The following is a 17581-nucleotide window of genomic DNA, read 5'->3' on the forward strand; positions in this document are numbered from 1 at the left end:
ACTGAAACCCAGTGCTCAGGACCATCGTTGAGCTAGTCTGTGAATCCAATATTGAAATATATAACATTTAAGACAAAAACTGAAAATGGAAAAATGATTATGACTTTTGAGTGGAGTGTGAATTCAGAGAATATGAAACATATCACTCTGTATGATTGGTTTATTAATATCTAAAAACCATGTTTGATTTTTGCCTTTTGCCAAAGGTTCATGTTATACAACTTTCAGAAGAACAGGTAATTTCTCTTTGCCAGTCAATAGGACTGGAATGACAACAGTGGATAAAACCACAGTAATAAGTGCTCTGCGGAGTCACATAGAAAATGAAAAGCTGTGCCTTCCTTTACTGGAGGAGTTTAATGCTGAGTGATTCCTCTGATTTAAGGATGTTGATCCATTAAATGAACTCTAGATAGGGCAGAGGGGAAAAGGGGAGGGAGGGGAAGGGAGGGGGCATAGAGGTAGGAAAGATGGTGGAATGAGATGGTCAACGTTACCCTAAGTACATGTAAGAAGACACGAAGGATGTGACTCTACTTTGTGTACAACCATAGATATGAAAAAAAAAAAAGACCTAGATGGGAGGACAATATACACAAACATTCACAGAGAGACAAAAACTAAAGAAATGTCAGCGTGCTGGAAATTGTGAGCAAATTGAGCAGACTTCTTAGAAGATGTCTTAGTTGAAAAACTTTTTCAAGTTCATTTGTTTTACTCCTTTGAAATGTCTCTTACTCTCATGCCTTCTTCCCATTGCTGTGTATGATTTGGAATGAACACTGAGTTCTGATGTCATCCATAATTCCCCAAGTTCTCTTTATGATTCTAAGGCTTTGTTCTTCCTGGGGTGTGGTAGGATAAAATTAACACCAAAACAGAAGCTATCTAAGGGAAGAAATTCCCTCTTTTCTTCCTGTATCCTCAGAACAGTTATGAGAACATAGTAGGCATTGAATAAACATTCGTCCACTGATTTAGGATTAGAAAACCTACAGTGAATGCCCAGGATTGTTCACGTCTCTTAAGTCTTCTCTGAGAATCCATCTAGGTCACGAGAATGTAGAGTGAGATGTTAACTTTCCTAGTGATAAAATGAGAAGCCAGGGCCAAGTGAATTTCTCCAAGGTGTTTTACAGTTCACTGAGTGGAAAATGGTCTCTCCCTCCTCCAAGAGCCTCTGTAACCTATTGTTGTTTATTTTTCCTTGTTATTAATGCTTCAGTCACTGCTGGACTGTTAGCTCCTGGAGTGCATGGATTTCACCTGAACGTGGATTGTATTTCCTAGAGCATCTGCCTAGTGCCTTCAATAGACAAGAAACTGAATTTTTTGGTGATTGCTTGGATAGACAGCAGAGCTTGTCAGTGTTGCAAAAAGTGCCCCCAGGCACACAAGCAATGTTGTCAGCCTCTTTGCAGAGGCTTGTCATTCTTTCATGTCAGCCAGGGGCATCTCTCAGCTTCTTAGGTACTGCAACCTCCCTTCTCTTTTTTCTCCTTATTCTTTAGCCTTCAGCAAGGAGGGAAGCAAGGTAAACTTCTCTGTCTGTGTTCTCCAGAATCTACAAGAAGGAAATGATAAGAGGGGAAGAAAACTTAAATTTCCCATCCCTGAGGCAAAAAAAAAAAAAAAAAGGAACCAGGTAAAAAAGAGATTGAGAACTGAGCCAAGGGTGAAATAGGGATGCCACCCAGGGCTTCCTAGTAACTGGGGCTGGGTTCCTTTTATCCTTATGGGTAAGCTATGAATTATCAAAATGCCCACAGGTATCATAAGCTATATTTGCACACTGGTTTGGAGAATGAACCCCTAATTCCATCAACAAATTTGTTTTCAAGCCATTGGTAGTCTTCAGATGAAAGTAGTCTTCCTATCATTAAGGCTAATTAATGAAGGCGTGTTTATCTGTGAAGCTGCAGAGCGTGGTTTCAGAGGCAGTGAGATGGGGCTGGAAGGGAAGGGAAAGTGGAAATGAAATAGCCACTGTATGTCATATACCCCCAACAGACCTAATCACAGGACCCACTTAGGGTGCCAAGTCTGGGGGCTGTCCCCTAGAGATTCTCCCTAGGCATTCTAGGGCCAGTCTGGCATCTGGGTTTTGAACAAGTGCTCCAGGTGATTCTTCTAATGGGCTAAGTGGGAGAAAGTGTTCTGTGTGCCTCTCCTTGGTATAAAAGGACCCAGTTCCCTATGGGGGTGATGGTGAGCTCCTGACTCTGGAGCCCTGAGCAGTAACAGCACAACCCTGCTGCGAGCCACACAGAGAGTCTCCTCTGCTGGGAAATAGGTGCTCACTGTTTTTTTCACTCTTGACATTTGCTGCTATGGCACAGTGTCATTTGAAGACAGAAAAAGTAGGTGAATTTTACATAAGCTATTTGATGACTACACCAGAAACTTCTGATATCGTGAAACAAGTTCTTGCAATGTAATCTTCCTGTCTTAGGCTTTCAATTTAGGTTTGGCCATGCTGGCCTCTTGGGGTGGTGTGGTTCTAAGGTACCTGACTACTGTAATAGCCAGTATTTATGAAGTGCTACTGTGTTCCAGGACTTTGTGAAACTGGTGAATTACGCCACCTAAACTTCACAACCTCCTTTGCACATGGTACTATTTTTACCATGAAGAGGGTCATGGTGGCACAGAGAGGTAAAGAAGCTGGTCTGAAAATACACAGCTAGCCAAATGTGATAGTTCTGTTTCCTGAGCCTTGGTCTTCCTGGTTGTGCTGTACAGTCGATGGAGGGAGTCCCTAGTGGTTGACCTTTGCATAACCCTGAGAGTCCTCTTAATTGTTTTACCCAGCATGTACTTCTAATTTTATGTTAATGTTGATATCCTATATTGACATTGGTATTTCTGTCTATGAAGTACTTTTGAATATAAAATTTTGTGATTCCCACAACAATTGTAAGAGGGAAGATTTGTCTCCATTTTGTAGATGAGAAAATTGAGTGTTAAAAATTGAGCCTTAAACCCCGGCGCAATGGTGCACTCCTGTAATCCCAGTGGCTTGGGAGGCTGAGGCAGGAGGATAGCAAGTTCAAAGCCAGTCTCAGTAAAAGCAAGGTGCTAAGCAACTCAGTGAGACTCTGTCTCTAAATAAAATACAAAATAGTGCTGGGGATGTGGCTCAGTGGTCAAGTGCCCCTGAGTTCAATCCCTGGTACTATCATCACCCCCTAAAAAAATCTGGAGTCTTAAAACTTATGACTGGGTTAGAGTTACAGTTAATTTTTTGTCTTCTGTTTTTTTTAAATTAACCTTTTTGGACAAGAGATAAAAAGGTGGCCAAAATTTGAAAGGTATAAAGGACTACTTTGAAAGCCTGTTCTGGATAGTCTCATTTTTACCCTCAGGATCCTATCCATTTTACAGGTGAGCAAACTGAGGAAGAGTATGGGTGAAATCACAAGGTGGTGCATAGAGACCAGGATTCAGAGTCCAGAGAAGCTCAATTCTGAAAGTCTCCCTAGGGTACATCGTGTTCTCCCAAAGTCTTTATCTAGGACTCTGCTTTTCACAAAAGATATAAGAACAGCATTATTCTCCTCTTTTCTTTAAGAAAAGGAAAGTGTCCCTGGTGATCTCTGTCTTGTCAGCTGAAACTACACGTTTGGAGCAGAGATGCCTTGTGGGGGTGGGTAGAGGGGGTGAGAAAAGACTTGCCAAAACGGAGTCACTGTATTTTATCTACAGCCACGAGTTGCTACAGGCTTTCAAAATACTAGACACTTGACTAATCAAAGTAGGACTTTCCAGTGAAAACCAGGCAGGAAGCCAGCTCTGTACATGCCAATCTTGTAGTTTTCCTGATACTCCATAGCTCTGTCTTTCAGGGGAGCTTTTTGAGGTTCGAAGCCTATGGTCCTTATTGTAGGATTGTGAAGCTGCAGTTATATCACCCAGGACAGGTCCTGACTCACATGCACATGAAACTGTTTCAGAGGTACGTTTTTCTTCTATTTTGGCCAAAGGCACTTGGTATTCATTTTTTTCAAGCTCCCCTTATAACCATTTAATGCTTTAAAACATAAACCCTGCTAGGTGTTGTGGTTCATGCCTATAATCTCAGCAAGTCAGAAGGCTGAGGCAGGAGGATCACAAGTTCAGAGCCAGCCTCAGCAACTTAGGTCCTGAACAACTTAGCTAGACCCTGTCTCAAAATAAAAAATGGGCTGGCAGTGTTGCTCAGTGGTTAAGCAAACCTGTATTCAATCCCTGGTACCTACCCCCAACCTGCCCAGGTATGCAAAAACAAATAAAACAAAGCCCTCCTCAGTTGTGTTGTATTTGTCATAAAATTCAGTTCTTGTATGATTGTTGGTTTGAGGTGATTTGTCACATAGGGTGGTCAAGAAGGAGATGATATCTAAGAGGGTCCCTACCAAGTTCTTCATTTTTTCCTTTATTCACGTGGTGCTGAGGATTGAACCAGGTGAGCTCTATCACTCAGCAATGTCCCCAGCCTCATATTATTTTCACTTATGTTCCCTACTTAGTCCATCACCCTGCCATTGTGAATTTTGTTCAAAGCACTGGCCACAGTTGGTACTGACAGTTATTTGCTTGAGGTCCTCTGTCTTTCCCATTAGCTTATAAGCTCTAAATTGTAATAGAGCAGATTTACTCCAGCACTTAGCACAGTGCCTGGCACATAGTTGTTCTCAAAGATCCTACTAGAAAGGGTGTTTTTTGCCAATGTGATGACATACAGTTAGCTTTCAGTGTTTGTCAGTTTGCCTGGCGTTCTCTGTTTAGCTGCTTTGTTTAACTGGGGAAAAGAGCAAATTTTTCAGGTCCCAGTGCTGTGGCCATGAGTTACATAGCCCTTTCCTCTGAGAATGGATCTTGTAATGGACAGGGGAGAGCAGTGGTTCTAAAGTACACTACTGGTTGTATACAACGGCCGTGTGTAAATCCCAGTCACTAATTTAATAATGATTTGGTTACATCAAAGCAGACTGAATTCATTAACCATTATCCTGTGCATTATCTGTCATTATTTTGAAAACTTATTTACTTTCTTGTGGGCCAAAGGTCCTGTGTGATCACAACGACCCTCTCTCTGGATGTATCATTTCTTGTTAAGTCTTATTTTGGCTAGAGAGTCTTTATTCCAAGTCAGGCCAGACCAGACCCTGCTTAATGTACAGGGGCTGGAAACAATTGGGAAGTGTTTCCTGCAGAAGCACTTTATTCCCAAAGTAATAAGACCAGACAATATTTGCTAATCTGATTTAATAATTTCTGCCCTTGTTAGACCTATGATGTCAGCTGCTTTCTGGAAGTATCTATCTGCAGCACCCCAAAGTATCTAGCCTATGCATTACCTATTACTGGCTCATGGTGGGAAACTCTTAAATGAATGGTAGAGCTCTACTATTATTTACCATTAAAGCCATTTAGCTTTAAGCTCAGTACACACAAATTTATTTATCTAATGGCAATGGTATTTTCTTTAGAACTTTAACAGTCATTTTAGAGGCTATTCAGCAATCTAGTTAGGGTTATCACTGGAGGACACAACACCCATCACTCTAATACTGGGGATTGAACCCAGGGATGCTCTACCACTGAGATACATCGCCAACATTTTTTATTCTTTATTTTTGAGACAGGGTCCTACTAAGTTGTTGAGAGTGACCTTGAACTTGCAATCTTGCTATCTTGGCCTCCCAAGTCTCTGGATTGCAGGCATGTGCCACTGTGTCTGGCCTGAGGATGCAATTCTTTACAATAAATTTTGACATTTCATAGTAAACACCTGAGAGAAGCAGCTTAGTAGATACACCTTCATATTGCTGTGTTTCATCAAATAAAATTTTGATCTGGTTAGGTTGGCAAAGTTAGCAACGTAGAAACATCACTGATTTGTACTTCCTCCTCTAGTGCCTCTGTTTTTATTTGGAGAGCATTTTTATAGTCACTCTCAAAGAAGAAAGAACCCTAAGAGCACAGTGATGGAATAATGTTGATATGCAGTGAGGAAAGAGGAAACGGGCCCTCGATTTTTCTCTGTTCATTTTGGACTTCAAGGATGAGAAACCTAAGAAAGTGAAAGTAGGCACTTTCGTTAAATACTGAAGGAATGGTCCTTAGGCAGACAGTGGCAAGAAGTAGACAGTGGTGTTCTGGCAGCCACACGGTCTCCCTTTCTTTATCCAAGTGCCACAGTCGTCATCTCGGCTTTCCTGCATCCTTGTTCCTGACAGATTTTGCTTGCTTATCATTTCCACATGGCCCTTTAGAGCCACTCATAGTAGCTACATTAGCTTGCAAAGGTGGACTGACTTGAGCTCTGTAGTTTTAGTTCAGATTACTAGAAGTTTGGTTAGCCCAGCTTTGGTCAGTGGTCTGTTACTGTCCAGTCAACTCTGAGTAGGGCCATCAGTGACAAACATGGCTGCCTAGGACCACCCCTCCAAGAGGGCCTGGGCAGAGGCAGAGTTTCTCTGAAAGGAGAGCAGCAAGACAATGATCATCAGAGCTAGTTTTCCTTTTTAAAGTGGATTGTCCTTCATTAGTAATTTCTGGTCTTTGATAAGTTATATTGAACAGGGCACTGGTATAGATGATGTAGACTGTTCATAGTTTTAGTCCTTGGAGCATTGCTGAAGGCGTGCATCCTTATCCTTGGCTTGGTAGAAGAAAACACAGGCTCGTGGAAGGTGAATCTCTGGGAGATGCCACGTGAGTGGCAGAGATGGGGTTAAAGTTCCTTGATTATTCTACAGCTCAATAGATGTCTCTAATCCAGTCTTTCTTTAAATCGGGCAAGTCACTGCATGTTGTTTTATAAATTCATCTTGTAGTTAATAATAAGTAATTTTGAACAAAAATGTTAGAACTGTGGTTGGCAATCAGCAAGGCCCCACTGTGATTGGCTAAAGGGTCATTTTGATTGATTAGTGTCTGAACTTTGGTATTAACTTTTTTTTTTTTTTTGTACTGGGGATTGAGCCTAGGTGTGCTATACCACTGAGTTATATCTGCCAGCCCTTTTTGAGACAAGATCTGGCTAAGTTGCCCATGGCCTCAAACTTGGGTTTCTCTGGTTTCAGTTTCTTGAGTTGCTAGTCTTATGGGTATGTGCTGCTGTGCCCAGGTATAGGTATTAAATTTAAAATATCACAACTGATTACATTTTTTTTCTCTTTGGGGGAATTTTCATTTCCTCAGTGTGCTGATTGGCCTATATATGCTTGGGCTGATTTTAATTTTATAATAAATACTTGTTTCTTACCACTACTTGAGATGCTAGCTTTGCATAAGAGTGTCTATTAAATATGTTTTACCTTCTATGAATGCTATATAGTACATTAGAAAAAAGTTTCTAACTTTTCATGGTATGTAGAAGTCAAACAGTAAGGCATATTTAGGGAGGGATTAATATATTATCAATTCAAAGCCATTTGACTTTCAAATTTGGACCTATGTTTCATTGACCTTTTTCTTTATTCAATACTGATGACCTTGTCTAGCCAGGTGTCTTACCTGAGACTCATCCCCCTTCAGTTTTCACTTCCACTGAGTTTCGCCTCAAGGAGGCCTCCCTGGTTCTCTCTGGCAACGTAGCATGTCTTCCTGGTCTGAACTTCCCTAGATAACACCATTATTATAACACCATGAATAATTATCCACATACAAAGAAGAATCTTGGCTTTGGATATCATGCTCAAATACCTCAGCTACATTGTTAAGTCTTGAGAGCAGTGACCACATCTTACAATCTTTGTATTCATGCAGCAACTCATGCCTCAGTTTACACATTCATATTCAGCATTATTGAGCACAACCTGTGGATCAATTAATGTTTTAGATACTGGGAGTGCAGAAACGAATGAGTTGCCCTCTCCAACTATTAATAATTCCAGTAGGAAGCAAGATATAGTTTAGAGAGAAAAACACTAATAGATACTTATACCTCTTGAAACAAGTTCAGATTTCTGTCAATTTTTCATTCCTTCTCTTATTGAGACAGCTATTTTTGACAGTAAAGTTCATGACAAAAAACCTTAGTGCAGATTTTCAATGAAAACATGTATGAATCATGTGCAATATGAAAAATTATGTTCCTCATTGTTTCTATCTTTAGTTTATACCTTAGATGAATTCCCTGGATCTCCCCCAATATAGCCCACCATTACTGCTATTTCCCAACTGGTTCCAGCAGTTCTTAATCCTACCTGGTCATTAACCTATATATAATCCAAATTATAACACAAAAGAAGTTTCCTTAGTGCTAATATTTCTCCTGCATCAAAAAAACAGTAATATTGTTAAGTAACAGTTTATTCCCTACAGGACAATTTTTCCAGATTGTCAGAAATCTTTGAAAGAGTCATCCTCCTATTCAGTTAAGAGACTGTGAATGTCTAAACCTAGGAAATCATTGACAGCCTCCTAGGCCAGCAGCAGAATCATTTTCCTTGCATTGCAATGAATAATTGATTTTGCTTAAGAATTTTCTTCTACAGAAAGATATTTTCCTCAATGTGAAAATAACCCTGGCATATACAGCATGACACTGTCCCACTTGGTGGTAACTTTAACATTTAAAACCAGTGGGGTTTTTTCACTAATTGGATGAATGCTTCCTTTCAGAATTCTTTTATTCTTTAGTTTAAAAAAAAAAAAAAGTTCCAAGGAATATTTGCATCCTTTGAGCAGGCACAAAACAGCCCAAGATGTGAGTGAGTGTTGGTTTTTAGTGACAACACCAAATAGTTGATGCACGGTGGCACCGTGCAATTCTGTCTTGTGGTTTTTGTTTTTGGTTTATTTCCCTGCTTGTGGCATGATGAAGATGACCTTTCCTAAACTGATATAACACAGACTGATGTCTCATGTTCTGTCTTTCTTAATTGATGGAAAACGTAGTAGTTCTTGAAACCTTTTACATCTGTCTCTTGTCCACAGAAGGTTATGTCCCTAAGTGTCACTCATGCTGAAGTGTTTGTAGAGCAGTGATAATTCTAGGATGGCTATTCGGATCCTGGCCCAATAGGCCTATGCCCATTCACTTTGGGCATTAACTTTGGGGATTGAGGCCTTTAAATGTTTCAGAAATTTTGTCATTACCAAGGGTGTTCGAATCCCTTTCAAAAGGAAAATATGTGTATACTACTCAATTTGCAGCAAGGTCTTGGATTGTTAAAACTTCTTCACTGTCCTGCTGCAGGTTGTATTGAAGGATTGGGGGAAGAGGTAGGTAAAAAGCAGGAAGGACATCTGGCACTGGGTGTATCCTTTTGAGATGCTACAAGGAGTTCATTGTTTCTCAATGTGTGTCCTAAGAGTCTGGAATGCTGTGTGGCGATCATTTGTAAATAATATTCTGAAATACATGAAGAACTATTTGTATAGGATACCTCTTTCATTAAAGATACCTTCTATGAGATGTATTAATCACTTTAACTGTAATAACTTGGTTTATGCAAATCTGAAATGGAATTCATTATAGGATAAAGAACAGATTTAGTACTACTGTTCTTAATCACCACAATTACCTTATAAACTTGGGGAAGTCACAGAAAATATAATGCTTTCTGGAGCTGATTTCTTCAGTTCTATAGTCTGATTTTTTTTTCTTTTTTTTTCCCTACTAGTAAATTGAGGGCAGAAAGGAGAAAAAACACGGTTTGAGTAGTTTTGATCATTTCTGTTTGAACTAAAATCAGCTCATAAATATACATGTTTAATTTCTCACCAGAGAATTCAAGTGGCATCCGGAGCAGTCAGTAACATGTGAGCCATATATAAAATAAGGAGTCATGAGAAACAGAAGGTGCTTATGCTTGATGAATATCTTCTCCCATTTTAAGAAAAATTTCTCACTCTGTAGAGTACATCTCCCATCTCCTCAGAAAGCAGACATGGTCAGTCATGCAGTCAGAGAAGCAGGTGGCCCAGAGAATGTCTTATGGGAATCCCAGTGGATAGCTGGTCCTCTCATGCTACATTCTTAAAATCCACATTTCCTCCTCTGTAAAATAGAAATCACACTATCTTTTAGAGAGGATTTTTACTGAAGTTCAATTGGTGAACATTCTTGTCTTAGCACATGGTAATCAATGACCATTAACTCAGATTTATATGGTTTTTAATCTTATGATTGACCCCAATGATGAGGCGTTTAGTGGAGGTAGGACACACATGCCAGAACATTCAAAGAGGGTATTTTTTGCCCTTCAAAATGATCTCTTTAGAAACTACAATGTGTCATCAAGAGATACTTGCCTTGATATATAGATATATGAAACTTTTACGTATTTATCCATGTGATAATCTTAGTGAATGCAAATATTTTGTAAGGAAAGGTTTGACTTCTGAAAACACAGTTATTTGATATGAAGTGGAGGACTACTCCCACAAAGTAATACAGTTTTTAGTCAGAGCATCACCATAAAGTAATGTTATCATCGTCCTGTGGAAATTATGTAATGTCTGAAAATAACCCCCCAAAAGTAGAGAGGGGGCTGGCTACTGCTGTGGGGTGCACTGCTTCCATGTAAGGATGCTATTGACTAAACTGGGTTCTATCTATATTTATTATCTGTTATTTTGGTTTATATTCCTGGTATGAATATATGAAAAGTCCTTGAACTTTCACGAGGTCAGTTTTATAGAACTAGTGTAAGGATAAATAATGATTTGATATTTGTCAACTTGATTCATTGGATCATTTAATTTCTTTATTTATTTATATATATAAATTTTTTAGTTTTAGGTGGACACAATATCTTTGTTTTTGTGTGGTGCTGAGGATTCAACCCAATGCCTCACACATGCTAGGCGAGTACTCTACCACTGAGCCACAACCCCAGCACAGATCATTTTATTTCTATTGAACACTTATTGTTAATAGTTTAAGGAAAAATGTTCTGTTATATGAAACAGCTATAAAAATTTACTATTGTCATTTTGATGGGTTTTTTTGAAGTACATAATTGTAGACACTTCCTTAGTCCTTCAGTAACATGTCAAAATGAATCTCATAAGGGAAAGAAATTGATGTCTTGACCGACTCTTGAATCTAAATTGATGATAATTTTTAAAAATGCATATTTTTAATCTATCTTTGAGCAAGTTTTATAACTTCCCTATTTCTTAACATTTCCTTTTTTTGCATTACAATTCTTATTACACATATATACCACAATTTTTCATCTCTGTTTGTGTATAAAGTAGGTTGACACACAATTCGTGTCTTCATACATGTACTTTGGATAATGATGTCCATCACATTCCACAATCCTTGCTAATCCCCTGCCTCCTCCCTTTCCTTCCCTCCCCTCTTCCCTATCTAGAATTCATCTATTCGCAATATTTCCATTTCCAAAACGGAGGATAATGGCTCATGCCTCAAGAAGTTGTTTTAAATGCTAATTAAATTTACACACGTAAAATGCTTTGGGACTTAGTGCATAAGAATTTGGACATATTGGCTGTTATGGTTTTAGATACATGTGGATGTAGACATAGAGAAGGTTCATTTATGTTTACTTCTTTGTCTCCAGTGCATCAGTATTTTTTGATATTTCCAGTGCTTCAAGATGATAAATGCATGTGCTAAAGCATACCTCTGAGAATTCATACACTGTTGTGTGTAAGGGCAGAATCCTTCAGGGCAGCAAACAGTGATGGTGTTTGCTCTCTATTTATGGCTCCTTTAGCTGTCAGTTGCCTAGGAGATTATTGGCAAAATTCCAGCAATAACTAGCACCATTTTATCCTATAAAGAATGAGCTGCAACTGATCTAATGATAATCAGACACTTCTCAAGGAAACATCCATAAGATCTTAAGAGATTTCTATTTATAGCACCTGTTTTACTGTTTCTGCTCTTCAACAAACTGAAGAGCAATTGTTTATCAACCTATAATAAGTACTCCAATTTTGCATGCAATTAACTTTTACCTGTTAAAGAAGTCAGAGATAAAAGAAGGGAGCATTTGTTTTCAAACTGTTATTAAATGCTATACGATTCTATTTCTTTTTTTTTTCCTATCACAAAATCTACTTTAAGTCAAAGCTAATTAGTAAAGATGTGAGGAGATAATTGTACCCTCATGATTAAATTGATTTAAATCTTTGATTTTTTTTTTTCCTTTTTAGGTAAGTGAACCTGACATTGGGCAGTACTCATTATGATTCCTGTCTAGCTCTTAATCATGTTGCTGTTTTATGGATGTAAGCTCCACAAGGAAATCTTAAAAAATACTACCACGCAGGTATTGTGGATGCTATTGAAGTATGTGTGCTGAGAAAGGTGGTAAGTTTGTTTTCCATTTCAACCAGACTCACGATATCAAGCTGGACCTCTCCCCTATGAGAAAGCAGTTGTATTGGTTTAGTAAGCATCTCTAGTAGGAACAATTTAAAAAAGGAGAAGTGATATTTGTTTTGTAGGCCCGTTGGATGTGCTTTGAGGGATAATTTTTATCAAGTCATTATTTCATGTCGTCCATGTTTTAGATGCATCTGCATCACAAAGTGCATTTCATATCTGGCCAGTTGGGAGTGAGACTTCGAATATCCCATACAGCAGTGATGTAATCATTTTGAAGCAGTCTCAGTAGCTTAAAGGAAAGAAAAAAATTCTTGGCTGAAAGAGAATGGACTGAAGTCCCATCCACAGTACAGCATTCTAAATTAATAATTGCCTAAGGACGGGAATATTATTAGTTGTTTTGAATTCACAGTTCTAAATCAAAGAAGTATAATTGGAGTTTCCTTTTTTAAATAATTAAAGACTGGATTTACTATGTAGTGTTCAAATATCAGATCTATCTATAGAAGGGAATCTAAAGGCACTTTAGGCTAAATATGAATGTGAAATTCCTATTAATGCTAATTCTTTAATTATTTCTATTGTTGCTACTTCTCTAGGAAAGAAAAGACTAGTGATACTTTTACTTTTTCTTCTTGAAATTGAGCCAAATGTACTAGTTGACTATTCAAGAACAATTTCATTGATTAAAATGAGATTATCTTTAAATATAAATATATTTGAGATTTTTTTTTTAAATTAGGAAACATGTTGCATGAAAGTATTTGTTGAAATATGCCCAAGTGTATTTTCAGGTTGACATACTTAGTAGTTGGATTTGTATTTTTCTTGTTTATTATAGCTTCACCTGGGATAAATACTGTCATTGCCTTTAGAAGTTTTCTCCAAAGAGGCTCAAAAATTAATAGTATCAATGCCGGTCGGTCTATTTCATTTTGATTTTTTTTTTCTAATAAAGTTTAGTTATGATTCTTATGCTATTGTGGCACATAATCTTTGACAATGACTTTTTATATAGAAAACAGATTCTGCCCCACCTAAGTAGCAAGTTTCCTTCATTTGACACTTTCTAAGCACCCATTTCTAAATGCTTAGATGAATGTGTGAATAGGTAGCATTTTTAAAGGGTGATTATTTTCTCAAAATTGGTTTTTGCATCTCACAAGTGGTATGTGGAGAGTTATAAAATGTCTTTCTCATTTTTTGCTGCAACTTTTACTGCTAAGGGGGTAATTGTCTTTTTAAAGAGGGAAAAAAAATAAAAATCTCTCAAAAGAGGCCCTGAGGGAATTGAGCATGAACCTCAGACCTGTGCAACTGTAAGTTCACCTTTTTCTGTACTCCTAGATCTTGCATGTTTGATTATTACTAAACAGAAATTGGACATAAAAATTTCAACATTATGCCCTTGAACGAGTAAGCATCATATTAGTTTTTAATATGGACATCACTGGGACCCTTCCTATCATACAAATTTTAAGTTCTGATTAGAAGAAAGTTATGTCTGCATTTCTGAGCTGCTTGAGATCTATAGCTTTTGATCTTGGGGGAGCCAGGGATTCTGAGAAGCTTAAAGGTAACTTCAAATACTAGTGGATTGTGTCTATTTGTAGTACATGGTTCATGACCTATTTTCTCAAGTCCTAGAAGTTTTGAAAAAATTCCCAGCCATATCTTTTTCTAATAAAAGTCCAGAAATAGCTCCCCTGAGATTACCAATTTTGGCTATCTAGAGCCACTTTGGAATTTTCTTGAGTGATTTTGTTGGCAGTGTAGGTCACCTGCACAGCCCTTCCAAAATTGCTTATGGTGATTGAGCTGTCTTCCTTGTAGAAGCTGAATTATTTTGGTAAGCCTTACAACAGGGCAATATTTTTCAAAACTATTATCAAAATAATATGGCTAGATGGGAAGGAAATAATTGCATATTTTCCTGCACCTGTGAGCAATCTTATCAATTTTATTATTTACATTTGAAAAATATGAAAGAGATTACCCAGTTTCTTTTTCTGCTCTGCTATGCTCTTCTGAGGGGAAGAGATGATTGAGGTTTACTGTGTATAGAAATAGTAATTTAATTGAGTGAAGAAACTTGATGCAGGTGGCTCTGAAAGCAGGTTGTTGTTGAAGATTGATTGGGCAAGTTTGAACCTACCCCATTCAGTGGTGATATTCACCTTTTTGCCATGTAAACCATGATAGGTCACTTGATCTGTTTGGGATTGTAATATATATTTTAATTTGATTTCTTCTAAAAGTCAAAAGAAATCTAAAATTTCCAACTCATTTCAGATTTTTCTAATATAAATACTCTAAATTTGGAGGTCAGAATGAAACTGGAATATGATGAGGTGGAGTAGGGAGAAAATTAAGGCTTGGGATATTCATTGTATCTCTGGATTCTGCCTCTGCCTAAAGGATTTTGCATCATGAGAAACTATGTGTTGCATATCAAATGGCTTTGGACATGTCAGCTAATGTAAGGATGAACTCGGAATTGTGACAGGGAAGAAATTTTAGTTCTGTTTCTCCAATGAAAAAATATAGTCTATTATAATTTCCCAAGAAGAATAGCTAATGCTCAGTTTGAACCAAAATTGACCTTCAAGAATTAAAGTAGTAAGGATAAAATATATGTTAAATGAAATAAGAGATTAATGTTCAACATAAAAATCTGGGTAAATTATATATGCGAGTTTCTCAGTCTACAAGTAAAACCTCAGGTCCTTCAAAAACAATCTTGTCTGTGTATCTTATTTTCCAAGGTCATACATTTTGTAATTAATATTGATTAAAACCACCATGTATAATAGCTTTGTACATTTAGAATCCTAGATTTTCTTTAAATTAAACATAAAAAAATAGAGAAATAGAGAAAAAAGTTCTAATGAATCCCATCATCCCAGATTTGATAGTTGTCAACATTTTGTCATAATTGCTGTCTCTTGGTGGAGAGGAGATACTAGAGTATTTTAAAATAAATTGTAGGCATAATGTCAAATACTTTTAAATGCTTCAATATGCATGTCTAAAAGGAATATTTGTTAATTAACTACAACCATATCATACAAAAAAATTCATCATTCCTTTGTGTTGCTAACATCTATTTCTTTTAACTCAAAAATGCCATGTCATTGGTTTGAATCAGAACCCAAATCAGTTTCCACTTATTGTACTTGCTTATCTTTTAAGGCTTTTAAATTTTTGATCAATTTGCACTCATCTCTCTTCCCATCTTTCGTGCTGTTGACTTGTTGATAAAACTTGTCAAGTGTCCTCGAGAGCCATCTGTTGTGTGTGTTCCCAATTTCACTCTAGTGGTATCCTTTAATTGTTCCTCTCTTCTCTTATGTCCTGTAACCTAGAATCCATCACTAGAATTCAACTTCTATTTCATTTTAAAATCTTCAAGAATACTTTATAGATGAGGCTTTGATAGATCCTCTCATTATCAAACGTAATTTTGAGTAACTACATTCCGCTTCAAATGAACTTCTTGCTGCAATATTTAAGTGTAATTAATTTCACGTGTGGGGGGGACCTTTTCCTGCCCATTACTTATCGTAATCAAATCCTTAGAGTGAGCAGTCAACTTCAATTAGTTGGTGCTTCAAGTACCAGACACAAAGTGGACCCTGTAACATCTGGCCATGCATAAAGCAAGCTGCACTCACCATGTCTGTCAGAAACTATAAGTCTGTCACACTGAACCTGCTGCCCACAAACTGCCTGCTAGGAGCTGGCATCTTTGTGCTATAGTGAGCTCTTCCTGCTGCAGACCTGCTGTTTAGATCTTTTATCCATCAAGGTTTTACTCCTCTTTACTTCAAAGCTTATGTTTTTAGGTTTTATAGGAACATCTAATGTGTCACTGTAGAGTGAAATGGATCACAAGAGACATGATGATACATGTTTGGATTGCTTATGCATCTAGCTGCATCTATTGTGTTCCCTTTATGTTTTCATAGTTTTGTTCAACATCTCATCTTCTAGTCATAGGACTTGAAATTCTCATTGTTAGAATCGTTCTTTTTGGGATTTCTGGAAATGTACACTAAAAATGGAATTAATTACCTGGGAAGGATAATGCATATATAAGTTTCACATCACCTACCTAAGGTGACCATCTGGGTAGACACCATGGGGGACTGTTCTGCTTGGATGAACATCTCATCTGAAGAATTTGCCTGCAGCTTTGATCACTTAAGGAATAACATGTAGAGTCCTGTATCCTTGGAAATGAGGAATTTCAAAAGAAGAATGTGGCCTACCAAGCATGAGGTCCTGGGTTTAATGCCCATCTCAAAAAAAAAGGTGAGATCAAATGGGGTCATTCCCTCAGGTTTCTAATAAACTGAGTTATGCTGATATTGCTTATTTCAGGGTCTCTGATATGTAAAAGGGAAGAGTGGATTGGGATAAAGTGATCCCAAGTACCAATTCTGGATATTAGGCAGAATAGCTTGGTGGGCAGGAACAGTCTCCATATTAAGTCAAGTGGACTGAAATTGTTGTTCTGCTCATGTGACCTTAGGCAATTAACTTCCTGAGAAGCCTGTTTTTCCGATCTGTAAAATGGTGAAAATAATAGGCCTTGGCCTTATAGACTTGTTATATAGAGCAAGATGATCCACATAAAGTGTTCACGAAATTGTAGTACTTGGGAAATGATCAATAAATGCCATCACTGCTGTTTTATTATTGATGGTAACTAATGGTTTTCCCTTCACTAAGAACTTCATTGCAAATTCTGGCAGAGAAATAAATTTGTAAATCATGGTCCCTTAACATTTAAGTTTCTTTGGCTAATGATAGTTATGTAATTTATTAAATTGTGGTTTGTATGCCAAAGTTCTCTAATGGTACAAACTAAAAACATGTAAATGGTCTGGAGGTGCGTCTCAGTGGGAGAGTGGATGCTTGGCATGCATGAGGCCCTGGGGTCAATCCCCAGCATCACCTCCCCACAGAAAAGTTTCAAGAGCAGCTTGTTACCTCAGAACCATAACCAACCTGTTTGCTGATGGTTGAGGTACATCAGTAAAATTGGCTCTTAATTTTCATGTATATATGGTCACATAATGCTATATATGTAAGCAGGCATAAGTAATTGACATTTCTGTAATGAACATGTATACATAAAAACCATTAAAGTTGTAACAGCCAACCAGAGAGCTTTCTTTAATGCCAGACATTCTGCTACATGTTTTACATAGATATTTAATTTAATTTTTACATGTAGTTTGTGCCATTATCACATTTCACAGATATGGAAATGGA

This window comes from Marmota flaviventris, chromosome 4 (genome assembly GCF_047511675.1).
Source record: "Marmota flaviventris isolate mMarFla1 chromosome 4, mMarFla1.hap1, whole genome shotgun sequence".
Classification (NCBI taxonomy): Eukaryota; Metazoa; Chordata; class Mammalia; order Rodentia; family Sciuridae; genus Marmota; species Marmota flaviventris.